The sequence below is a fragment of the Phalangium opilio genome, unplaced genomic scaffold, assembly GCF_054372755.1.
Source record: "Phalangium opilio isolate 3A_F unplaced genomic scaffold, DU_Popi_V2 ptg000246l_1, whole genome shotgun sequence".
Taxonomy (NCBI): domain Eukaryota; kingdom Metazoa; phylum Arthropoda; class Arachnida; order Opiliones; family Phalangiidae; genus Phalangium; species Phalangium opilio.
In genome coordinates, this window is record NW_028324225.1 from 6,996,164 (window position 1) to 7,017,937 (window position 21,774).

Here is a 21,774-nt window from a genome sequence, read left to right on the forward strand (position 1 = left end):
TGCTATGAGTTGAGCATATTTTACTTACGCAGATTGTCCGTTTTTCTAGGGGTATGATACTCGCTTTGGCTGCGAGTGGTCCCGGGTTCAGATCCCGGACAGACCCGAGTTCTTTCAGAAGTAATTTAGTAACTTTTTAAATGCAACTAACTACAGGGTAGACCTATGAGTTGGGCATATTTTACTTGAACACACGGTCCGTTGGTCTAGGGGTATGATACTCGCTTAGGGTGCGAGTGGTCCCGGGTTCAAATCCCGGACGGACCCGAGTTTTTGCAGAAGTAGTTTTGGGACTATATAATTGCAACTAATTACAGGGTAGTCCTATGAGTTGAGCATGTTTTACTTACGAGATTGTCCGTTGGTCTAGGGGTATGATACTCGCTTTGGCTGCGAGTCGTTCCGGGTTCAAATACCGGACAGGCCCGAGTTCTTTCAGAAGTAATTTAGCAACTATTTAAATGCAACTAATAACAGGGTAGACCTATGAGTTGGGCATATTTTTTACTTGAACACACGGTCCGTTGGTCTAGGGGTATGATACTCGCTTTGGCTGCGAGTGGTCCTGGTTTCAGATCCCGGACAGACCCGAGTTCTTTCAGAAGTAATTTAGTAACTTTTTAAATGCAACTAACTACAGGGTAGACCTATGAGTTGGGCATATTTTACTTGAACACACGGTCCGTTAGTCTAGGGGTATGATACTCGCTTAGGGTGCGAGTGGTACCGGGTTCAAATCCCGGACGGACCCGAGTTTTTGCAGAAGTAGTTTTGGGACTATATAATTGCAACTAATTACAGGGTAGTCCTATGAGTTTAGCATGTTTTACTTACGCAGATTGTCCGTTGGTCTAGGGGTATGATACTCGCTTTGGCTGCGAGTCGTCCCGGGTTCAAATCCCGGACAGGCCCGAGTTCTTTCAGAAGTAATTTAGCAACTATTTATATGCAACTAATAACAGGGTAGACCTATGAGTTGGGCATATTTTTTACTTGAACACACGGTCCGTTGGTCTAGGGGTGTGATACTCGCTTAGGGTGCGAGTGGTCCCGGGTTCAAATCCCGAACGGACCCGAGTTTTAGCAGAAGTAATCTAGTGACTATTTAAATGCAACTAATTAATTTGTAGCCCTATGAATTGAGCATATTTCTATTCCATACATGGTGCGATGGTCTAGGGGTATGATACTCGCTTTGGGTGCGAGTGTTCTAGGTTTCAAATCCCGGACTTATCCGAGGTTTTGCAGAAGTAATTTTGTGACAATTTAATTGCAACTAATTACAGGGTAGTCCTATGAGTTGAGCATATTTTACTTACGCAGGTTGTCCGTTTTTCTAGGGGTATGATACTCGCTTTGGCTGCGAGTGGTCCCGGGTTCAGATCCCGGACAGACCCGAGTTCTTTCAGAAGTTTTTTAGTAACTTTTTAAATGCAACTAACTACAGGGTAGACCTATGAGTTGGGCATATTTTACTTGAACACACGGTCCGTTGGTCTAGGGGTATGATACTCGCTTTGAGTGCGTGTGTTCTAGGTTTCAAATCCCGGACGTACCCGAGTTTTTGCAGAAGTAGTTTTGGGACTATATAATTGCAACTAATTACAGGGTAGTCCTATGAGTTGAGCATGTTTTACTTACGCAGATTGTCCGTTGGTCTAGGGGTATGATACTCGCTTTGGCTGCGAGTCGTCCCGGGTTCAAATCCCGGACAGGCCCGAGTTCTTTCAGAAGTAATTTAGCAACTATTTATATGCAACTAATAACAGGGTAGACCTATGAGTTGGGCATATTTTTAAGTTGAACACACGGTCCGTTGGTCTAGGGGTATGATACTCGCTTAGGGTGCGAGTGGTCCCGGGTTCAAATCCCGGACGGACCCGAGTTTTAGCAGAAGTAATCTAGTGACTATTTTAATGCAACTAATTAATTTCTAGCCCTATGAATTGAGCATATTTCTATTCCATACATGGTGCGATGGTCTAGGGGTATGATACTCGCTTTGGGTGCGAGTGTTCTAGGTTTCAAATCCCGGACTTACCCGAGTTTTTGCAGAAGTAATTTTGTCACTATTTAATTGCAACTAATTACAGGGTAGTCCTATGAGTTGAGCATATTTTACTTACGCAGATTGTCAGTTTTTCTAGGGGTATGATACTCGCTTTGGCTGCGAGTGGTCCCGGGTTCAGATCCCGGACAGACCCGAGTTCTTTCAGAAGTAATTTAGTAACTTTTTAAATGCAACTAACTACAGGGTAGACCTATGAGCTGGGCATATTTTACTTGAACACACGGTCCGTTGGTCTAGGGGTATGATACTCGCTTTGGCTGCGAGTGCACCCGGGTTCAGATCCCGGAAGGGCCCGAGTTCTTTCAGAAGTAATTTAGTAACTTTTTAAATGCAACTAACTACAGGGTAGACCTATGAGTTGGGCATATTTTACTTGAACACACGGTCCGTTGGTCTAGGGGTACGATACTCGCTTAGGGTGCGAGTGGTCCCGGGTTCAAATCCCGGACGGACCGAGTTTTTGCAGAAGTAGTTTTGGGACTATATAATTGCAACTAATTACAGGGTAGTCCTATGAGTTGAGCATGTTTTGCTTACACAGATTGTCCGTTGGTCTAGGGGTATGATACTCGCTTAGGGTGCGAGTGGTCCCGGGTTCAAATCCCGGACGGACCCGAGTTTTAGCAGAAGTAATCTAGTGACTTTTTAAATGCAACTAATTAATTTGTAGCCCTATGAATTGAGCATATTTCTATTCCATACATGGTGCGATGGTCTAGGGGTATGATACTCGCTTTGGGAGCGAGTGTTCTAGGTTTCAAATCCCGGACTTATCCGAGTTTTTGCAGAAGTAATTTTGTGACTATTTAATTGCAACTAATTACAGGGTAGTCCTATGAGTTGAGCATATTTTACTTACGCAGATAGTCCGTTTTTCTAGGGGTATGATACTCGCTTTGGCTGCGAGTGGTCCCGGGTTCAGATCCCGGACAGACCCGAGTTCTTTCAGAAGTAATTTAGTAACTTTTTAAATGCAACTAACTACAGGGTAGACCTATGAGTTGGGCATATCTTACTTGAACACACGGTCCGTTGGTCTAGGGGTATGATACTCGCTTTGAGTGCGAGTGTTCTAGGTTTCAAATCCCGGACGTACCCGAGTTTTTGCAGAAGTAGTTTTGTGACTATTTAATTGCAACTAATTACAGGGTAGACCTATGAGTTGAGCATGTTTTACTTACGCAGATTGTCCTTTTGTCTAGGGGTATGATACTCGCTTTGGCTGCGAGTCGTCCCGGGTTCAAATCCCGGACAGGCCCGAGTTCTTTCAGAAGTAATTTATCAACTATTTAAATGCAACTAATAACAGGGCAGGCCTATGAGTTGGGCATATTTTTTACTTGAACACACGGTCCGTTGGTCTAGGGGTATGATACTTGCTTAGGGTGCGAGTGGTCCCGGGTTCAAATCCCGGACAGACCCGAGTTTTAGCAGAAGTAATCTAGTGACTATTTAAATGCAACTAATTAATTTGTAGCCCTATGAATTGAGCATATTTCTATTCCATACATGGTGCGATGGTCTAGGGGTATGATACTCGCTTTGGGTGCGAGTGTTCTAGGTTTCAAATCCCGGACTTATCTGAGTTTTTGCAGAAGTAGTTTTGTGACTATTTAATTGCAACTAATTACAGGGTAGACCTATGAGTTGAGCATGTTTTACTTACGCAGATTGTCCGTTTGTCTAGGGGTATGATACTCGCTTTGGCTGCGAGTCGTCCCGGGTTCAGATCCCGGACAGACCCGAGTTCTTTCAGAAGTAATTTAGTAACTTTTTAAATGCTACTAACTACAGGGTAGACCTATGAGTTGGGCATATCTTACTTGAACACACGGTCCGTTGGTCTAGGGGTATGATACTCGCTTTGAGTGCGAGTGTTCTAGGTTTCAAATCCCGGACGTACCCGAGTTTTTGCAGAAGTAGTTTTGTGACTATTTAATTGCAACTAATTACAGGGTAGACCTATGAGTTGAGCATGTTTTACTTACGCAGATTGTCCGTTTGTCTAGGGGTATGATACTCGCTTTGGCTGCGAGTCGTCCCGGGTTCAAATCCCGGACAGGCCCGAGTTCTTTCAGAAGTAATTTATCAACTATTTAAATGCAACTAATAACAGGGTAGGCCTATGAGTTGGGCATATTTTTTACTTGAACACACGGTCCGTTGGTCTAGGGGTATGATACTTGCTTAGGGTGCGAGTGGTCCCGGGTTCAAATCCCGGACAGACCCGAGTTTTAGCAGAAGTAATCTAGTGACTATTTAAATGCAACTAATTAATTTGTAGCCCTATGAATTGAGCATATTTCTATTCCATACATGGTGCGATGGTCTAGGGGTATGATACTCGCTAAGGGTGCGAGTGGTCCCGGGTTCAAATCCCGGACGGACCCGAGTTTTTGCAGAAGTAATTTTGGGACTATATAATTGCAACTAATTACAGGGTAGACCTATGAGTTGAGCATGTTTTACTTACGCAGATTGTCCGTTTGTCTAGGGGTATGATACTCGCTTTGGCTGCGAGTCGTCCCGGGTTCAAATCCCGGACAGGCCCGAGTTCTTTCAGAAGTAATTTATCAACTATTTAAATGCAACTAATAACAGGGTAGGCCTATGAGTTGGGCATATTTTTTACTTGAACACACGGTCCGTTGGTCTAGGGGTATGATACTTGCTTAGGGTGCGAGTGGTCCCGGGTTCAAATCCCGGACAGACCCGAGTTTTAGCAGAAGTAATCTAGTGACTATTTAAATGCAACTAATTAATTTGTAGCCCTATGAATTGAGCATATTTCTATTCCATACATGGTGCGATGGTCTAGGGGTATGATACTCGCTTTGGGTGCGAGTGTTCTAGGTTTCAAATCCCGGACTTATCTGAGTTTTTGCAGAAGTAATTTTGTGACTATTTAATTGCAACTAATTACAGGGTAGTGCTATGAGTTGAGCATATTTTACTTACGCAGATTGTCCGTTTTTCTAGGGGTATGATACTCGCTTTGGCTGCGAGTGGTCCCGGGTTCAGATCCCGGACAGACCCGAGTTCTTTCAGAAGTAATTTAGTAACTTTTTAAATGCAACTAACTACAGGGTAGACCTATTCGTTGGGCATATTTTACTTGAACACACGGTCCGTTGGTCTAGGGGTATGATACTCGCTTTGGCTGCGAGTGGTCCCGGGTTCAGATCCCGGACAGACCCGAGTTCTTTCAGAAGTAATTTAGTAACTTTTTAAATGCAACTAACTACAGGGTAGACCTATTCGTTGGGCATATTTTACTTGAACACACGGTCCGTTGGTCTAGGGGTATGATACTCGCTTTGGCTGCGAGTGGTCCCGGGTTCAGATCCCGGACAGACCCGAGTTCTTTCAGAAGTAATTTAGTAACTTTTTAAATGCAACTAACTACAGGGTAGACCTATGAGTTGGGCTTATTTTACTTGAACACACGGTCCGTTGGTCTAGGGGTATGATACTCGCTTAGGGTGCGAGTGGTCCCGGGTTCAAATCCCGGGCAGACCCGAGTTCTTTCAGAAGTAATTTAGTAACTTTTTAAATGCAACTAACTACAGGGTAGACCTATTAGTTGGGCATATTTTACTTGAACACACGGTCCGTTGGTCTAGGGGTATGATACTCGCTTAGGGTGCGAGTGGTCCCGGGTTCAAATCCCGGACGGACCCGAGTTTTTGCAGAAGTAGTTTTGGGACTATATAATTGCAACTAATTACAGGGTAGTCCTATGAGTTGAGCATGTTTTACTTACGAGATTGTCCGTTGGTCTAGGGGTATGATACTCGCTTTGGCTGCGAGTCGTCCCGGGTTCAAATACCGGACAGGCCCGAGTTCTTTCAGAAGTAATTTAGCAACTATTTAAATGCAACAAATAACAGGGTAGACCTATGAGTTGGGCATATTTTTTACTTAAACACACGGTCCGTTGGTCTAGGGGTATGATACTCGCTTTGGCTGCGAGTGGTCCCGGGTTCAGATCCCGGACAGACCCGAGTTCTTTCAGAAGTAATTTAGTAACTTTTTAAATGCAACTAACTACAGGGTAGACCTATGAGTTGGGCATATTTTACTTGAACACACGGTCTGTTGGTCTAGGGGTATGATACTCGTTTGGCTGCGAGTGGTCCCGGGTTCAGATCCCGGACAGACCCGAGTTCTTTCAGAAGTAATTTAGTAACTTTTTAAATGCAACTAACTACAGGGTAGACCTATGAGTTGGGCATATTTTACTTGAACACACGGTCCGTTGGTCTAGGGGTATGATACTCGCTTAGGGTGCGAGTGGTCCCGGGTTCAAATCCCGGACGGACCCGAGTTTTTGCAGAAGTAGTTTTGGGACTATATAATTGCAACTAATTACAGGGTAGTCCTATGAGTTGAGCATGTTTTACTTACGCAGATTGTCCGTTGGTCTAGGGGTATGATACTCGCTTTGGCTGCGAGTCGTCCCGGGTTCAAATCCCGGACAGGCCCGAGTTCTTTCAGAAGTAATTTAGCAACTATTTAAATGCAACTAATAACAGGGTAGACCTATGAGTTGGGCATATTTTTAAGTTGAACACACGGTCCGTTGGTCTAGGGGTATGATACTCGCTTAGGGTGCGAGTGGTCCCGGGTTCAAATCCCGGACGGACCCGAGTTTTTGCAGAAGTAGTTTTGGGACTATATAATTGCAACTAATTACAGGGTAGTCCTATGAGTTGAGCATGTTTTACTTACGAGATTGTCCGTTGGTCTAGGGGTATGATACTCGCTTTGGCTGCGAGTCGTCCCGGGTTCAAATACCGGACAGGCCCGAGTTCTTTCAGAAGTAATTTAGCAACTATTTAAATGCAACAAATAACAGGGTAGACCTATGAGTTGGGCATATTTTTTACTTAAACACACGGTCCGTTGGTCTAGGGGTATGATACTCGCTTTGGCTGCGAGTGGTCCCGGGTTCAGATCCCGGACAGACCCGAGTTCTTTCAGAAGTAATTTAGTAACTTTTTAAATGCAACTAACTACAGGGTAGACCTATGAGTTGGGCATATTTTACTTGAACACACGGTCCGTTGGTCTAGGGGTATGATACTCGTTTGGCTGCGAGTGGTCCCGGGTTCAGATCCCGGAACGACCCGAGTTCTTTCAGAAGTATTTTAGTAACTTTTTAAATGCAACTAACTACAGGGTAGACCTATAAGTTGGGCATATTTTACTTGAACACACGGTCCGTTGGTCTAGGGGTATGATACTCGCTTAGGGTGCGAGTGGTCCCGGGTTCAAATCCCGGACGGACCCGAGTTTTTGCAGAAGTAGTTTTGGGACTATATAATTGCAACTAATTACAGGGTAGTCCTATGAGCTGAGCATGTTTTACTTACGCAGATTGTCCGTTGGTCTAGGGGTATGATACTCGCTTTGGCTGCGAGTCGTCCCGGGTTCAAATCCCGGACAGGCCCAAGTTCTTTCAGAAGTAATTTAGCAACTATTTAAATGCAACTAATAACATGGTAGACCTATGAGTTGGGCATATTTTTAAGTTGAACACACGGTCCGTTGGTCTAGGGGTATGATACTCGCTTAGGGTGCGAGTGGTCCCGGGTTCAAATTCCGGACGGACCCGAGTTTTTGCAGAAGTAGTTTTGGGACTATATAATTGCAACTAATTACAGGGTAGTCCTATGAGTTGAGCATGTTTTACTTACGCAGATTGTCCGTTGGTCTAGGGGTATGATACTCGCTTTGGCTGCGAGTCGTCCCGGGTTCAAATCCCGGACAGGCCCGAGTTCTTTCAGAAGTAATTTAGCAACTATTTAAATGCAACTAATAACAGGGTAGACCTATGAGTTGGGCATATTTTTAAGTTGAACACACGGTCCGTTGGTCTAGGGGTATGATACTCGCTTAGGGTGCGAGTGGTCCCGGGTTCAAATCCCGGACGGACCCGAGTTTTTGCAGAAGTAGTTTTGGGACTATATAATTGCAACTAATTACAGGGTAGTCCTATAAGTTGAGCATGTTATACTTACGAGATTGTCCGTTGGTCTAGGGGTATGATACTCGCTTTGGCTGCGAGTCGTCCCGGGTTCAAATACCGGACAGGCCCGAGTTCTTTCAGAAGTAATTTAGCAACTATTTAAATGCAACAAATAACAGGGTAGACCTATGAGTTGGGCATATTTTTTACTTAAACACACGGTCCGTTGGTCTAGGGGTATGATACTCGCTTTGGCTGCGAGTGGTCCCGGGTTCAGATCCCGGACAGACCCGAGTTCTTTCAGAAGTAATTTAGTAACTTTTTAAATGCAACTAACTACAGGGTAGACCTATTCGTTGGGCATATTTTACTTGAACACACGGTCCGTTGGTCTAGGGGTATGATACTCGCTTTGGCTGCGAGTGGCCCCGGGTTCAGATCCCGGACAGACCCGAGTTCTTTCAGAAGTAATTTAGTAACTTTTTAAATGCAACTAACTACAGGGTAGACCTATTCGTTGGGCATATTTTACTTGAACACACGGTCCGTTGGTCTAGGGGTATGATACTCGCTTTGGCTGCGAGTGGTCCCGGGTTCAGATCCCGGACAGACCCGAGTTCTTTCAGAAGTAATTTAGTAACTTTTTAAATGCAACTAACTACAGGGTAGACCTATGAGTTGGGCATATTTTACTTGAACACACGGTCCGTTGGTCTAGGGGTATGATACTCGCTTAGGGTGCGAGTGGTCCCGGGTTCAAATCCCGGGGAGACCCGAGTTCTTTCAGAAGTAATTTAGTAACTTTTTAAATGCAACTAACTACAGGGTAGACCTATTAGTTGGGCATATTTTACTTGAACACACGGTCCGTTGGTCTAGGGGTATGATACTCGCTTAGGGTGCGAGTGGTCCCGGGTTCAAATCCCGGACGGACCCGAGTTTTTGCAGAAGTAGTTTTGGGACTATATAATTGCAACTAATTACAGGGTAGTCCTATGAGTTGAGCATGTTTTACTTACGAGATTGTCCGTTGGTCTAGGGGTATGATACTCGCTTTGGCTGCGAGTCGTCCCGGGTTCAAATACCGGACAGGCCCGAGTTCTTTCAGAAGTAATTTAGCAACTATTTAAATGCAACAAATAACAGGGTAGACCTATGAGTTGGGCATATTTTTTACTTAAACACACGGTCCGTTGGTCTAGGGGTATGATACTCGCTTTGGCTGCGAGTGGTCCCGGGTTCAGATCCCGGACAGACCCGAGTTCTTTCAGAAGTAATTTAGTAACTTTTTAAATGCAACTAACTACAGGGTAGACCTATGAGTTGGGCATATTTTACTTGAACACACGGTCCGTTGGTCTAGGGGTATGATACTCGTTTGGCTGCGAGTGGTCCCGGGTTCAGATCCAGGACAGACCCGAGTTCTTTCAGAAGTAATTTAGTAACTTTTTAAATGCAACTAACTACAGGGTAGACCTATGAGTTGGGCATATTTTACTTGAACACACGGTCCGTTGGTCTAGGGGTATGATACTCGCTTAGGGTGCGAGTGGTCCCGGGTTCAAATCCCGGACGGACCCGAGTTTTTGCAGAAGTAGTTTTGGGACTATATAATTGCAACTAATTACAGGGTAGTCCTATGAGTTGAGCATGTTTTACTTACGCAGATTGTCCGTTGGTCTAGGGGTATGATACTCGCTTTGGCTGCGAGTCGTCCCGGGTTCAAATCCCGGACAGGCCCGAGTTCTTTCAGAAGTAATTTAGCAACTATTTAAATGCAACTAATAACAGGGTAGACCTATGAGTTGGGCATATTTTTAAGTTGAACACACGGTCCGTTGGTCTAGGGGTATGATACTCGCTTAGGGTGCGAGTGGTCCCGGGTTCAAATCCCGGACGGACCCGAGTTTTTGCAGAAGTAGTTTTGGGACTATATAATTGCAACTAATTACAGGGTAGTCCTATGAGTTGAGCATGTTTTACTTACGAGATTGTCCGTTGGTCTAGGGGTATGATACTCGCTTTGGCTGCGAGTCGTCCCGGGTTCAAATACCGGACAGGCCCGAGTTCTTTCAGAAGTAATTTAGCAACTATTTAAATGCAACAAATAACAGGGTAGACCTATGAGTTGGGCATATTTTTTACTTAAACACACGGTCCGTTGGTCTAGGGGTATGATACTCGCTTTGGCTGCGAGTGGTCCCGGGTTCAGATCCCGGACAGACCCGAGTTCTTTCAGAAGTAATTTAGTAACTTTTTAAATGCAACTAACTACAGGGTAGACCTATGAGTTGGGCATATTTTACTTGAACACACGGTCCGTTGGTCTAGGGGTATGATACTCGTTTGGCTGCGAGTGGTCCCGGGTTCAGATCCCGGAAAGACCCGAGTTCTTTCAGAAGTAATTTAGTAACTTTTTAAATGCAACTAACTACAGGGTAGACCTATAAGTTGGGCATATTTTACTTGAACACACGGTCCGTTGGTCTAGGGGTATGATACTCGCTTAGGGTGGGAGTGGTCCCGGGTTCAAATCCCGGACGGACCCGAGTTTTTGCAGAAGTAGTTTTGGGACTATATAATTGCAACTAATTACAGGGTAGTCCTATGAGCTGAGCATGTTTTACTTACGCAGATTGTCCGTTGGTCTAGGGGTATGATACTCGCTTTGGCTGCGAGTCGTCCCGGGTTCAAATCCCGGACAGGCCCGAGTTCTTTCAGAAGTAATTTAGCAACTATTTAAATGCAACTAATAACATGGTAGACCTATGAGTTGGGCATATTTTTAAGTTGAACACACGGTCCGTTGGTCTAGGGGTATGATACTCGCTTAGGGTGCGAGTGGTCCCGGGTTCAAATTCCGGACGGACCCGAGTTTTTGCAGAAGTAGTTTTGGGACTATATAATTGCAACTAATTACAGGGTAGTCCTATGAGTTGAGCATGTTTTACTTACGCAGATTGTCCGTTGGTCTAGGGGTATGATACTCGCTTTGGCTGCGAGTCGTCCCGGGTTCAAATCCCGGACAGGCCCGAGTTCTTTCAGAAGTAATTTAGCAACTATTTAAATGCAACTAATAACAGGGTAGACCTATGAGTTGGGCATATTTTTAAGTTGAACACACGGTCCGTTGGTCTAGGGGTATGATACTCGCTTAGGGTGCGAGTGGTCCCGGGTTCAAATCCCGGACGGACCCGAGTTTTTGCAGAAGTAGTTTTGGGACTATATAATTGCAACTAATTACAGGGTAGTCCTATAAGTTGAGCATGTTATACTTACGAGATTGTCCGTTGGTCTAGGGGTATGATACTCGCTTTGGCTGCGAGTCGTCCCGGGTTCAAATACCGGACAGGCCCGAGTTCTTTCAGAAGTAATTTAGCAACTATTTAAATGCAACAAATAACAGGGTAGACCTATGAGTTGGGCATATTTTTTACTTAAACACACGGTCCGTTGGTCTAGGGGTATGATACTCGCTTTGGCTGCGAGTGGTCCCGGGTTCAGATCCCGGACAGACCCGAGTTCTTTCAGAAGTAATTTAGTAACTTTTTAAATGCAACTAACTACAGGGTAGACCTATGAGTTGGGCATATTTTACTTGAACACACGGTCCGTTGGTCTAGGGGTATGATACTCGTTTGGCTGCGAGTGGTCCCGGGTTCAGATCCCGGACAGACCCGAGTTCTTTCAGAAGTAATTTAGTAACTTTTTAAATGCAACTAACTACAGGGTAGACCTATGAGTTGGGCATATTTTACTTGAACACACGGTCCGTTGGTCTAGGGGTATGATACTCGCTTAGGGTGCGAGTGGTCCCGGGTTCAAATCCCGGACGGACCCGAGTTCTTTCAGAAGTAATTTAGCAACTATTTAAATGCAACTAATAACAGGGTAGACCTATGAGTTGGGCATATTTTTAAGTTGAACACACGGTCCGTTGGTCTAGGGGTATGATACTCGCTTAGGGTGCGAGTGGTCCCGGGTTCAAATTCCGGACGGACCCGAGTTTTAGCAGAAGTAATCTAGTGACTATTTAAATGCAACTAATTAATTTGTAGCCCTATGAATTGAGCATATTTCTATTCCATACATGGTGCGATGGTCTAGGGGTATGATACTCGCTTTGGGTGCGAGTGTTCTAGGTTTCAAATCCCGGACTTATCCGAGGTTTTGCAGAAGTAATTTTGTGACAATTTAATTGCAACTAATTACAGGGTAGTCCTATGAGTTGAGCATATTTTACTTACGCAGATTGTCTGTTTTTCTAGGGGTATGATACTCGCTTTGGCTGCGAGTGGTCCCGGGTTCAGATCCCGGACAGACCCGAGTTCTTTCAGTAGTAATTTAGCAACTATTTAAATGCAACTAATAACAGGGTAGACCTATGAGTTGGGCATATTTTTTACTTGAACACACGGTGCGTTGGTCTAGGGGTATGATACTCGCTTAGGGTGCGAGTGGTACCGGGTTCAAATCCCGGACAGACCCGAGTTCTTTCAGAAGTAATTTAGTAACTTTTTAAATGCAACTAACTACAGGGTAGACCTATTAGTTGGGCATATTTTACTTGAACACACGGTCCGTTGGTCTAGGGGTATGATACTCGCTTAGGGTGCGAGTTGTCCCGGGTTCAAATCCCAAATGGACCCGAGTTTTTGCAGAAGTAGTTTTGGGACTATATAATTGCAACTAATTACAGGGTAGTCCTATGAGTTGAGCATGTTTTACTTACGAGATTGTCCGTTGGTCTAGGGGTATGATACTCGCTTTGGCTGCGAGTCGTCCCGGGTTCAAATACCGAACAGGCCCGAGTTCTTTCAGAAGTAATTTATCAACTATTTAAATGCAACTAATAACAGGGTAGACCTATGAGTTGGGCATATTTTTTACTTGAACACACGGTCCGTTGGTCTAGGGGTATGATACTCGCTTAGGGTGCGAGTGGTCCCGGGTTCAAATTCCGGACGGACCCGAGTTTTAGCAGAAGTAATCTAGTGACTATTTAAATGCAACTAATTAATTTGTAGCCCTATGAATTGAGCATATTTCTATTCCATACATGGTGCGATGGTCTAGGGGTATGATACTCGCTTTGGGTGCGAGTGTTCTAGGTTTCAAATCCCGGACTTATCCGAGGTTTTGCAGAAGTAATTTTGTGACAATTTAATTGCAACTAATTACAGGGTAGTCTTATGAGTTGAGCATATTTTACTTACGCAGATTGTCTGTTTTTCTAGGGGTATGATACTCGCTTTGGCTGCGAGTGGTCCCGGGTTCAGATCCCGGACAGACCCGAGTTCTTTCAGTAGTAATTTAGCAACTATTTAAATGCAACTAATAACAGGGTAGACCTATGAGTTGGGCATATTTTTTACTTGAACACACGGTGCGTTGGTCTAGGGGTATGATACTCGCTTAGGGTGCGAGTGGTACCGGGTTCAAATCCCGGACAGACCCGAGTTCTTTCAGAAGTAATTTAGTAACTTTTTAAATGCAACTAACTACAGGGTAGACCTATTAGTTGGGCATATTTTACTTGAACACACGGTCCGTTGGTCTAGGGGTATGATACTCGCTTAGGGTGCGAGTTGTCCCGGGTTCAAATCCCAAATGGACCCGAGTTTTTGCAGAAGTAGTTTTGGGACTATATAATTGCAACTAATTACAGGGTAGTCCTATGAGTTGAGCATGTTTTACTTACGAGATTGTCCGTTGGTCTAGGGGTATGATACTCGCTTTGGCTGCGAGTCGTCCCGGGTTCAAATACCGAACAGGCCCGAGTTCTTTCAGAAGTAATTTATCAACTATTTAAATGCAACTAATAACAGGGTAGACCTATGAGTTGGGCATATTTTTTACTTGAACACACGGTCCGTTGGTCTAGGGGTATGATACTCGCTTTGGCTGCGAGTGGTCCCGGGTTCAGATCCCGGACAGACCCGAGTTCTTTCAGAAGTAATTTAGTAACTTTTTAAATGCAACTAACTACAGGGTAGACCTATGAGTTGGGCATATTTTACTTGAACACACGGTCCGTTTGTCTAGGGGTATGATACTCGCTTAGGGTGCGAGTGGTCCCGGGTTCAAATCCCGGTCAGACCCGAGTTCTTTCAGAAGTAATTTAGTAACTTTTTAAATGCAACTAACTACAGGGTAGACCTATTAGTTGGGCATATTTTACTTGAACACACGGTCCGTTGGTCTAGGGGTATGATACTCGCTTAGGGTGCGAGTGGTCCCGGGTTCAAATCCCGGACGGACCCGAGTTTTGGCAGAAGTAGTTTTGGGACTATATAATTGCAACTAATTACAGGGTAGTCCTATGAGTTGAGCATGTTTTACTTACGAGATTGTCCGTTGGTCTAGGGGTATGATACTCGCTTTGGCTGCGAGTCGTCCCGGGTTCAAATACCGGACAGGCCCGAGTTCTTTCAGAAGTAATTTAGCAACTATTTAAATGCAACAAATAACAGGGTAGACCTATGAGTTGGGCATATTTTTTACTTAAACACACGGTCCGTTGGTCTAGGGGTATGATACTCGCTTTGGCTGCGAGTGGTCCCGGGTTCAGATCCCGGACAGACCCGAGTTCTTTCAGAAGTAATTTAGTAACTTTTTAAATGCAACTAACTACAGGGTAGACCTATGAGTTGGGCATATTTTACTTGAACACACGGTCCGTTAGTCTAGGGGTATGATACTCGTTTGGCTGCGAGTGGTCCCGGGTTCAGATCCCGGACAGACCCGAGTTCTTTCAGAAGTAATTTAGTAACTTTTTAAATGCAACTAACTACAGGGTAGACCTATGAGTTGGGCATATTTTACTTGAACAAACGGTCCGTTGGTCTAGGGGTATGATACTCGCTTAGGGTGCGAGTGGTCCCGGGTTCAAATCCCGGACGGACCCGAGTTTTTGCAGAAGTAGTTTTGGGACTATATAATTGCAACTAATTACAGGGTAGTCCTATGAGTTGAGCATGTTTTACTTACGCAGATTGTCCGTTGGTCTAGGGGTATGATACTCGCTTTGGCTGCGAGTCGTCCCGGGTTAAAATCCCGGACAGGCCCGAGTTCTTTCGGAAGTAATTTAGCAACTATTTTAATGCAACTAATAACAGGGTAGACCTATGAGTTGGGCATATTTTTAAGTTGAACACACGGTCCGTTGGTCTAGGGGTATGATACTCGCTTAGGGTGCGAGTGGTCCCGGGTTCAAATCCCGGACGGACCCGAGTTTTTGCAGAAGTAGTTTTGGGACTATATAATTGCAACTAATTACAGGGTAGTCCTATGAGTTGAGCATGTTTTACTTACGAGATTGTCTGTTGGTCTAGGGGTATGATACTCGCTTTGGCTGCGAGTCGTCCCGGGTTCAAATACCGGACAGGCCCGAGTTCTTTCAGAAGTAATTTAGCAACTATTTAAATGCAACAAATAACAGGGTAGACCTATGAGTTGGGCATATTTTTTACTTAAACACACGGTCCGTTGGTCTAGGGGTATGATACTCGCTTTGGCTGCGAGTGGTCCCGGGTTCAGATCCCGGACAGACCCGAGTTCTTTCAGAAGTAATTTAGTAACTTTTTAAATGCAACTAACTACAGGGTAGACCTATGAGTTGGGCATATTTTACTTGAACACACGGTCCGTTGGTCTAGGGGTATGATACTCGTTTGGCTGCGAGTGGTCCCGGGTTCAGATCCCGGACAGACCCGAGTTCTTTCAGAAGTAATTTAGTAACTTTTTAAATGCAACTAACTGCAGGGTAGACCTATGAGTTGGGCATATTTTACTTGAACACACGGTCCGTTGGTCTAGGGGTATGATACTCGCTTTGGGTGCGAGTGTTCTAGGTTTCAAATCCCGGACTTATCCGAGGTTTTGCAGAAGTAATTTTGTGACAATTTAATTGCAACTAATTACAGGGTAGTCCTATGAGTTGAGCATATTTTACTTACGCAGATTGTCTGTTTTTCTAGGGGTATGATACTCGCTTTGGCTGCGAGTGGTCCCGGGTTCAGATCCCGGACAGACCCGAGTTCTTTCAGTAGTAATTTAGCAACTATTTAAATGCAACTAATAACAGGGTAGACCTATGAGTTGGGCATATTTTTTACTTGAACACACGGTGCGTTGGTCTAGGGGTATGATACTCGCTTAGGGTGCGAGTGGTCCCGGGTTCAAATCCCGGACAGACCCGAGTTCTTTCAGAAGTAATTTAGTAACTTTATAAATGCAACTAACTACAGGGTAGACCTATTAGTTGGGCATATTTTACTTGAACACACGGTGCGTTGGTCTAGGGGTATGATACTCGCTTAGGGTGCGAGTTGTCCCGGGTTCAAATCCCGGATGGACCCGAGTTTTTGCAGAAGTAGTTTTGGGACTATATAATTGCAACTAATTACAGGGTAGTCCTATGAGTTGAGCATGTTTTACTTACGAGATTGTCCGTTGGTCTAGGGGTATGATACTCGCTTTGGCTGCGAGTCGTCCCGGGTTCAAATACCGGACAGTCCCGAGTTCTTTCAGAAGTAATTTAGCAACTATTTAAATGCAACTAATAACAGGGTAGACCTATGAGTTTGGCATATTTTTTACTTAAACACACGGTCCGTTGGTCTAGGGGTATGATACTCGCTTTGGCTGAGAGTGGTCCCGGGTTCAGATCCCGGACAGACCCGAGTTCTTTCAGAAGTAATTTAGTAACTTTTTAAATGCAACTAACTACAGGGTAGACCTATTAGTTGGGCATATTTTACTTGAACACACGGTCCGTTGGTCTAGGGGTATGATACTCGCTTAGTGTGCGAGTGGTGCCGGGTTGAAATCCCGGACGGACCCGAGTTTTTGCAGAAGTATTTTTGGGACTATATAATTGCAACTAATTACAGGGTAGTCCTATGAGTTGAGCATGTTTTACTTACGAGATTGTCCGTTGGTCTAGGGGTATGATACTCGCTTTGGCTGCGAGTCGTCCCGGGTTCAAATACCGGACAGGCCCGAGTTCTTTCAGAAGTAATTTAGCAACTATTTAAATGCAACTAATAACAGGGTAGACCTATGAGTTGGGCATATTTTTTACTTGAACACACGGTCCGTTGGTCTAGGGGTATGATACTCGCTTTGGCTGCGAGTGGTCCTGGGTTCAGATCCCGGACAGACCCGAGTTCTTACAGAAGTAATTTAGTAACTTTTTAAATGCAACTAACTACAGGGTAGACCTATGAGTTGGGCATATTTTTAAGTTGAACACACGGTCCGTTGGTCTAGGGGTATGATACTCGCTTAGGGTGCGAGTGGTCCCGGGTTCAAATTCCGGACGGACCCGAGTTTTAGCAGAAGTAATCTAGTGACTATTTAAATGCAACTAATTAATTTGTAGCCCTATGAATTGAGCATATTTTTATTCCATACATGGTGCGATGGTCTAGGGGTATGATACTCGCTTTGGGTGCGAGTGTTCTAGGTTTCAAATCCCGGACTTATCCGAGGTTTTGCAGAAGTAATTTTGTGACAATTTAATTGCAACTAATTACAGGGTAGTCCTATGAGTTGAGCATATTTTACTTACGAAGATTGTCTGTTTTTCTAGGGGTATGATACTCGCTTTGGCTGCGAGTGGTCCCGGGTTCAGATCCCGGACAGACCCGAGTTCTTTCAGTAGTAATTTAGCAACTATTTAAATGCAACTAATAACAGGGTAGACCTATGAGTTGGGCATATTTTTTACTTGAACACACGGTGCGTTGGTCTAGGGGTATGATACTCGCTTAGGGTGCGAGTGGTCCCGGGTTCAAATCCCGGACAGACCCGAGTTCTTTCAGAAGTAATTTAGTAACTTTATAAATGCAACTAACTACAGGGTAGACCTATTAGTTGGGCATATTTTACTTGAACACACGGTGCGTTGGTCTAGGGGTATGATACTCGCTTAGGGTGCGAGTTGTCCCGGGTTCAAATCCCGGATGGACCCGAGTTTTTGCAGAAGTAGTTTTGGGACTATATAATTGCAACTAATTACAGGGTAGTCCTATGAGTTGAGCATGTTTTACTTACGAGATTGTCCGTTGGTCTAGGGGTATGATACTCGCTTTGGCTGCGAGTCGTCCCGGGTTCAAATACCGGACAGTCCCGAGTTCTTTCAGAAGTAATTTAGCAACTATTTAAATGCAACTAATAACAGGGTAGACCTATGAGTTTGGCATATTTTTTACTTAAACACACGGTCCGTTGGTCTAGGGGTATGATACTCGCTTTGGCTGAGAGTGGTCCCGGGTTCAGATCCCGGACAGACCCGAGTTCTTTCAGAAGTAATTTAGTAACTTTTTAAATGCAACTAACTACAGGGTAGACCTATTAGTTGGGCATATTTTACTTGAACACACGGTCCGTTGGTCTAGGGGTATGATACTCGCTTAGTGTGCGAGTGGTGCCGGGTTGAAATCCCGGACGGACCCGAGTTTTTGCAGAAGTATTTTTGGGACTATATAATTGCAACTAATTACAGGGTAGTCCTATGAGTTGAGCATGTTTTACTTACGAGATTGTCCGTTGGTCTAGGGGTATGATACTCGCTTTGGCTGCGAGTCGTCCCGGGTTCAAATACCGGACAGGCCCGAGTTCTTTCAGAAGTAATTTAGCAACTATTTAAATGCAACTAATAACAGGGTAGACCTATGAGTTGGGCATATTTTTTACTTGAACACACGGTCCGTTGGTCTAGGGGTATGATACTCGCTTTGGCTGCGAGTGGTCCTGGGTTCAGATCCCGGACAGACCCGAGTTCTTACAGAAGTAATTTAGTAACTTTTTAAATGCAACTAACTACAGGGTAGACCTATGAGTTGGGCATATTTTTAAGTTGAACACACGGTCCGTTGGTCTAGGGGTATGATACTCGCTTAGGGTGCGAGTGGTCCCGGGTTCAAATTCCGGACGGACCCGAGTTTTAGCAGAAGTAATCTAGTGACTATTTAAATGCAACTAATTAATTTGTAGCCCTATGAATTGAGCATATTTTTATTCCATACATGGTGCGATGGTCTAGGGGTATGATACTCGCTTTGGGTGCGAGTGTTCTAGGTTTCAAATCCCGGACTTATCCGAGGTTTTGCAGAAGTAATTTTGTGACAATTTAATTGCAACTAATTACAGGGTAGTCCTATGAGTTGAGCATATTTTACTTACGAAGATTGTCTGTTTTTCTAGGGGTATGATACTCGCTTTGGCTGCGAGTGGTCCCGGGTTCAGATCCCGGACAGACCCGAGTTCTTTCAGTAGTAATTTAGCAACTATTTAAATGCAACTAATAACAGGGTAGACCTATGAGTTGGGCATATTTTTTACTTGAACACACGGTGCGTTGGTCTAGGGGTATGATACTCGCTTAGGGTGCGAGTGGTCCCGGGTTCAGATCCCGGACAGACCCGAGTTCTTTCAGTAGTAATTTAGTAACTTTTTAAATGCAACTAACTACAGGGTAGACCTATTAGTTGGGCATATTTTACTTTAACACACGGTCCGTTGGTCTAGGGGTATGATACTCGCTTAGGGTGCGAGTTGTCCCGGGTTCAAATCCCGGATGGACCCGAGTTTTTGCAGAAGTAGTTTTGGGACTATATAATTGCAACTAATTATAGGGTAGTCCTATGAGTTGAGCATGTTTTACTTACGAGATTGTCCGTTGGTCTAGGGGTATGATACTCGCTTTGGCTGCGAGTCGTCCCGGGTTCAAATACCGGACAGGCCCGAGTTCTTTCAGAAGTAATTAAGCAACTATTTAAATGCAACTAATAACAGGGTAGACCTATGAGTTGGGCATATTTTTTACTTGAACACACGGTCCGTTGGTCTAGGGGTATGATACTCGCTTTGGCTGCGAGTGGTCCCGGGTTCAGATCCCGGACAGACCCGAGTTCTTTCAGAAGTAATTTAGTAACTTTTTAAATGCAACTAACTACAGGGTAGACCTATTAGTTGGGCATATTTTACTTGAACACACGGTCCGTTGGTCTAGGGGTATGATACTCGCTTAGGGTGCGAGTGGTCCCGGGTTCAAATCCCGGACGGACCCGAGTTTTTGCAGAAGTAGTTTTGGGACTATATAATTGCAACCAATTACAGGGTAGTCCTATGAGTTGAGCATGTTTTACTTACGAGATTGTCCGTTGGTCTAGGGGTATGATACTCGCTTTGGCTGCGAGTCGTCCCGGGTTCAAATTCCGGACGGACCCGAGTTTTAGCAGAAGTAATCTAGTGACTATTTAAATGCAACTAATTAATTTGTAGCCCTATGAATTGAGCATATTTCTATTCCATACATGGTGCGATGGTCTAGGGGTATGATACTCGCTTTGGGTGCGAGTGTTCTAGGTTTCAAATCCCGGACTTATCCGAGGTTTTGCAGAAGTAATTTTGTGACAATTTAATTGCAACTAATTACAGGGTAGTCCTATGAGTTGAGCATATTTTACTTACGCAGATTGTCTGTTTTTCTAGGGGTATGATACTCGCTTTGGCTGCGAGTGGTCCCGGGTTCAGATCCCGGACAGACCCGAGTTCTTTCAGTAGTAATTTAGCAACTATTTAAATGCAACTAATAACAGGGTAGACCTATGAGTTGGGCATATTTTTTACTTGAACACACGGTGCGTTGGTCTAGGGGTATGATACTCGCTTAGGGTGCGAGTGGTCCCGGGTTCAAATCCCGGACAGACCCGAGTTCTTTCAGAAGTAATTTAGTAACTTTATAAATGCAACTAACTACAGGGTAGACCTATTAGTTGGGCATATTTTACTTGAACACACGGTGCGTTGGTCTAGGGGTATGATATTCGCTTAGGGTGCGAGTTGTCCCGGGTTCAAATCCCGGATGGACCCGAGTTTTTGCAGAAGTAGTTTTGGGACTATATAATTGCAACTAATTTCAGGGTAGTCCTATGAGTTGAGCATGTTTTACTTACGAGATTGTCCGTTGGTCTAGGGGTATGATACTCGCTTTGGCTGCGAGTCGTCCCGGGTTCAAATACCGGACAGTCCCGAGTTCTTTCAGAAGTAATTTAGCAACTATTTAAATGCAACTAATAACAGGGTAGACCTATGAGTTGGGCATATTTTTTACTTAAACACACGGTCCGTTGGTCTAGGGGTATGATACTCGCTTTGGCTGAGAGTGGTCCCGGGTTCAGATCCCGGACAGACCCGAGTTCTTTCAGAAGTAATTTAGTAACTTTTTAAATGCAACTAACTACAGGGTAGACCTATTAGTTGGGCATATTTTACTTGAACACACGGTCCGTTGGTCTAGGGGTATGATACTCGCTTAGGGTGCGAGTGGTGCCGGGTTGAAATCCCGGACGGACCCGAGTTTTTGCAGAAGTAGTTTTGGGACTATATAATTGCAACTGATTACAGGGTAGTCCTATGAGTTGAGCATGTTTTACTTACGAGATTGTCCGTTGGTCTAGGGGTATGATACTCGCTTTGGCTGCGAGTCGTCCCGGGTTCAAATACCGGACAGGCCCGAGTTCTTTCAGAAGTAATTTAGCAACTATTTAAATGCAACTAATAACAGGGTAGACCTATGAGTTGGGCATATTTTTTACTTGAACACACGGTCCGTTGGTCTAGGGGTATGATACTCGCTTTGGCTGCGAGTGGTCCTGGGTTCAGATCCCGGACAGACCCGAGTTCTTACAGAAGTAATTTAGTAACTTTTTAAATGCAACTA

The 21,774-nt window shown here is 44.5% G+C and overlaps 32 non-coding genes across 32 annotated transcripts; all 32 read left to right on the forward strand.

Annotated features, from left to right (window-relative positions):
- Window positions 1-195: 195 nt before the first annotated feature.
- On the forward strand, window positions 196-267 carry TRNAP-AGG (transfer RNA proline (anticodon AGG)). Its single transcript has one exon. It is a non-coding gene; the product is annotated as a tRNA-Pro (tRNA).
- Window positions 268-679: 412 nt separating this feature from the next.
- Window positions 680-751, forward strand: TRNAP-AGG (transfer RNA proline (anticodon AGG)). Its single transcript has one exon. It is a non-coding gene; the product is annotated as a tRNA-Pro (tRNA).
- Window positions 752-1,810: 1,059 nt separating this feature from the next.
- On the forward strand, window positions 1,811-1,882 carry TRNAP-AGG (transfer RNA proline (anticodon AGG)). The gene has a single exon. It is a non-coding gene; the product is annotated as a tRNA-Pro (tRNA).
- Window positions 1,883-2,454: 572 nt separating this feature from the next.
- On the forward strand, window positions 2,455-2,526 carry TRNAP-AGG (transfer RNA proline (anticodon AGG)). Its single transcript has one exon. It is a non-coding gene; the product is annotated as a tRNA-Pro (tRNA).
- An 88-nt stretch (window positions 2,527-2,614) lies between these two features.
- TRNAP-AGG (transfer RNA proline (anticodon AGG)) lies at window positions 2,615-2,686 on the forward strand. The gene has a single exon. It is a non-coding gene; the product is annotated as a tRNA-Pro (tRNA).
- Window positions 2,687-3,421: 735 nt separating this feature from the next.
- TRNAP-AGG (transfer RNA proline (anticodon AGG)) lies at window positions 3,422-3,493 on the forward strand. The gene has a single exon. It is a non-coding gene; the product is annotated as a tRNA-Pro (tRNA).
- A 735-nt stretch (window positions 3,494-4,228) lies between these two features.
- TRNAP-AGG (transfer RNA proline (anticodon AGG)) lies at window positions 4,229-4,300 on the forward strand. The gene has a single exon. It is a non-coding gene; the product is annotated as a tRNA-Pro (tRNA).
- Window positions 4,301-4,713: 413 nt separating this feature from the next.
- Window positions 4,714-4,785, forward strand: TRNAP-AGG (transfer RNA proline (anticodon AGG)). The gene has a single exon. It is a non-coding gene; the product is annotated as a tRNA-Pro (tRNA).
- Window positions 4,786-5,679: 894 nt separating this feature from the next.
- Window positions 5,680-5,751, forward strand: TRNAP-AGG (transfer RNA proline (anticodon AGG)). Its single transcript has one exon. It is a non-coding gene; the product is annotated as a tRNA-Pro (tRNA).
- A 572-nt stretch (window positions 5,752-6,323) lies between these two features.
- TRNAP-AGG (transfer RNA proline (anticodon AGG)) lies at window positions 6,324-6,395 on the forward strand. Its single transcript has one exon. It is a non-coding gene; the product is annotated as a tRNA-Pro (tRNA).
- Window positions 6,396-6,647: 252 nt separating this feature from the next.
- On the forward strand, window positions 6,648-6,719 carry TRNAP-AGG (transfer RNA proline (anticodon AGG)). The gene has a single exon. It is a non-coding gene; the product is annotated as a tRNA-Pro (tRNA).
- A 572-nt stretch (window positions 6,720-7,291) lies between these two features.
- TRNAP-AGG (transfer RNA proline (anticodon AGG)) lies at window positions 7,292-7,363 on the forward strand. Its single transcript has one exon. It is a non-coding gene; the product is annotated as a tRNA-Pro (tRNA).
- A 252-nt stretch (window positions 7,364-7,615) lies between these two features.
- On the forward strand, window positions 7,616-7,687 carry TRNAP-AGG (transfer RNA proline (anticodon AGG)). The gene has a single exon. It is a non-coding gene; the product is annotated as a tRNA-Pro (tRNA).
- A 252-nt stretch (window positions 7,688-7,939) lies between these two features.
- Window positions 7,940-8,011, forward strand: TRNAP-AGG (transfer RNA proline (anticodon AGG)). The gene has a single exon. It is a non-coding gene; the product is annotated as a tRNA-Pro (tRNA).
- Window positions 8,012-8,906: 895 nt separating this feature from the next.
- On the forward strand, window positions 8,907-8,978 carry TRNAP-AGG (transfer RNA proline (anticodon AGG)). The gene has a single exon. It is a non-coding gene; the product is annotated as a tRNA-Pro (tRNA).
- A 572-nt stretch (window positions 8,979-9,550) lies between these two features.
- On the forward strand, window positions 9,551-9,622 carry TRNAP-AGG (transfer RNA proline (anticodon AGG)). The gene has a single exon. It is a non-coding gene; the product is annotated as a tRNA-Pro (tRNA).
- A 252-nt stretch (window positions 9,623-9,874) lies between these two features.
- TRNAP-AGG (transfer RNA proline (anticodon AGG)) lies at window positions 9,875-9,946 on the forward strand. Its single transcript has one exon. It is a non-coding gene; the product is annotated as a tRNA-Pro (tRNA).
- A 572-nt stretch (window positions 9,947-10,518) lies between these two features.
- TRNAP-AGG (transfer RNA proline (anticodon AGG)) lies at window positions 10,519-10,590 on the forward strand. Its single transcript has one exon. It is a non-coding gene; the product is annotated as a tRNA-Pro (tRNA).
- A 252-nt stretch (window positions 10,591-10,842) lies between these two features.
- On the forward strand, window positions 10,843-10,914 carry TRNAP-AGG (transfer RNA proline (anticodon AGG)). The gene has a single exon. It is a non-coding gene; the product is annotated as a tRNA-Pro (tRNA).
- Window positions 10,915-11,166: 252 nt separating this feature from the next.
- TRNAP-AGG (transfer RNA proline (anticodon AGG)) lies at window positions 11,167-11,238 on the forward strand. Its single transcript has one exon. It is a non-coding gene; the product is annotated as a tRNA-Pro (tRNA).
- A 572-nt stretch (window positions 11,239-11,810) lies between these two features.
- On the forward strand, window positions 11,811-11,882 carry TRNAP-AGG (transfer RNA proline (anticodon AGG)). The gene has a single exon. It is a non-coding gene; the product is annotated as a tRNA-Pro (tRNA).
- A 91-nt stretch (window positions 11,883-11,973) lies between these two features.
- TRNAP-AGG (transfer RNA proline (anticodon AGG)) lies at window positions 11,974-12,045 on the forward strand. Its single transcript has one exon. It is a non-coding gene; the product is annotated as a tRNA-Pro (tRNA).
- An 897-nt stretch (window positions 12,046-12,942) lies between these two features.
- Window positions 12,943-13,014, forward strand: TRNAP-AGG (transfer RNA proline (anticodon AGG)). Its single transcript has one exon. It is a non-coding gene; the product is annotated as a tRNA-Pro (tRNA).
- A 1,219-nt stretch (window positions 13,015-14,233) lies between these two features.
- Window positions 14,234-14,305, forward strand: TRNAP-AGG (transfer RNA proline (anticodon AGG)). The gene has a single exon. It is a non-coding gene; the product is annotated as a tRNA-Pro (tRNA).
- Window positions 14,306-14,877: 572 nt separating this feature from the next.
- TRNAP-AGG (transfer RNA proline (anticodon AGG)) lies at window positions 14,878-14,949 on the forward strand. The gene has a single exon. It is a non-coding gene; the product is annotated as a tRNA-Pro (tRNA).
- A 252-nt stretch (window positions 14,950-15,201) lies between these two features.
- TRNAP-AGG (transfer RNA proline (anticodon AGG)) lies at window positions 15,202-15,273 on the forward strand. Its single transcript has one exon. It is a non-coding gene; the product is annotated as a tRNA-Pro (tRNA).
- A 1,057-nt stretch (window positions 15,274-16,330) lies between these two features.
- On the forward strand, window positions 16,331-16,402 carry TRNAP-AGG (transfer RNA proline (anticodon AGG)). The gene has a single exon. It is a non-coding gene; the product is annotated as a tRNA-Pro (tRNA).
- Window positions 16,403-17,300: 898 nt separating this feature from the next.
- Window positions 17,301-17,372, forward strand: TRNAP-AGG (transfer RNA proline (anticodon AGG)). Its single transcript has one exon. It is a non-coding gene; the product is annotated as a tRNA-Pro (tRNA).
- A 574-nt stretch (window positions 17,373-17,946) lies between these two features.
- On the forward strand, window positions 17,947-18,018 carry TRNAP-AGG (transfer RNA proline (anticodon AGG)). Its single transcript has one exon. It is a non-coding gene; the product is annotated as a tRNA-Pro (tRNA).
- Window positions 18,019-18,916: 898 nt separating this feature from the next.
- TRNAP-AGG (transfer RNA proline (anticodon AGG)) lies at window positions 18,917-18,988 on the forward strand. Its single transcript has one exon. It is a non-coding gene; the product is annotated as a tRNA-Pro (tRNA).
- Window positions 18,989-19,562: 574 nt separating this feature from the next.
- TRNAP-AGG (transfer RNA proline (anticodon AGG)) lies at window positions 19,563-19,634 on the forward strand. The gene has a single exon. It is a non-coding gene; the product is annotated as a tRNA-Pro (tRNA).
- Window positions 19,635-20,046: 412 nt separating this feature from the next.
- Window positions 20,047-20,118, forward strand: TRNAP-AGG (transfer RNA proline (anticodon AGG)). Its single transcript has one exon. It is a non-coding gene; the product is annotated as a tRNA-Pro (tRNA).
- The last annotated feature ends 1,656 nt before the right edge of the window (window positions 20,119-21,774 follow it).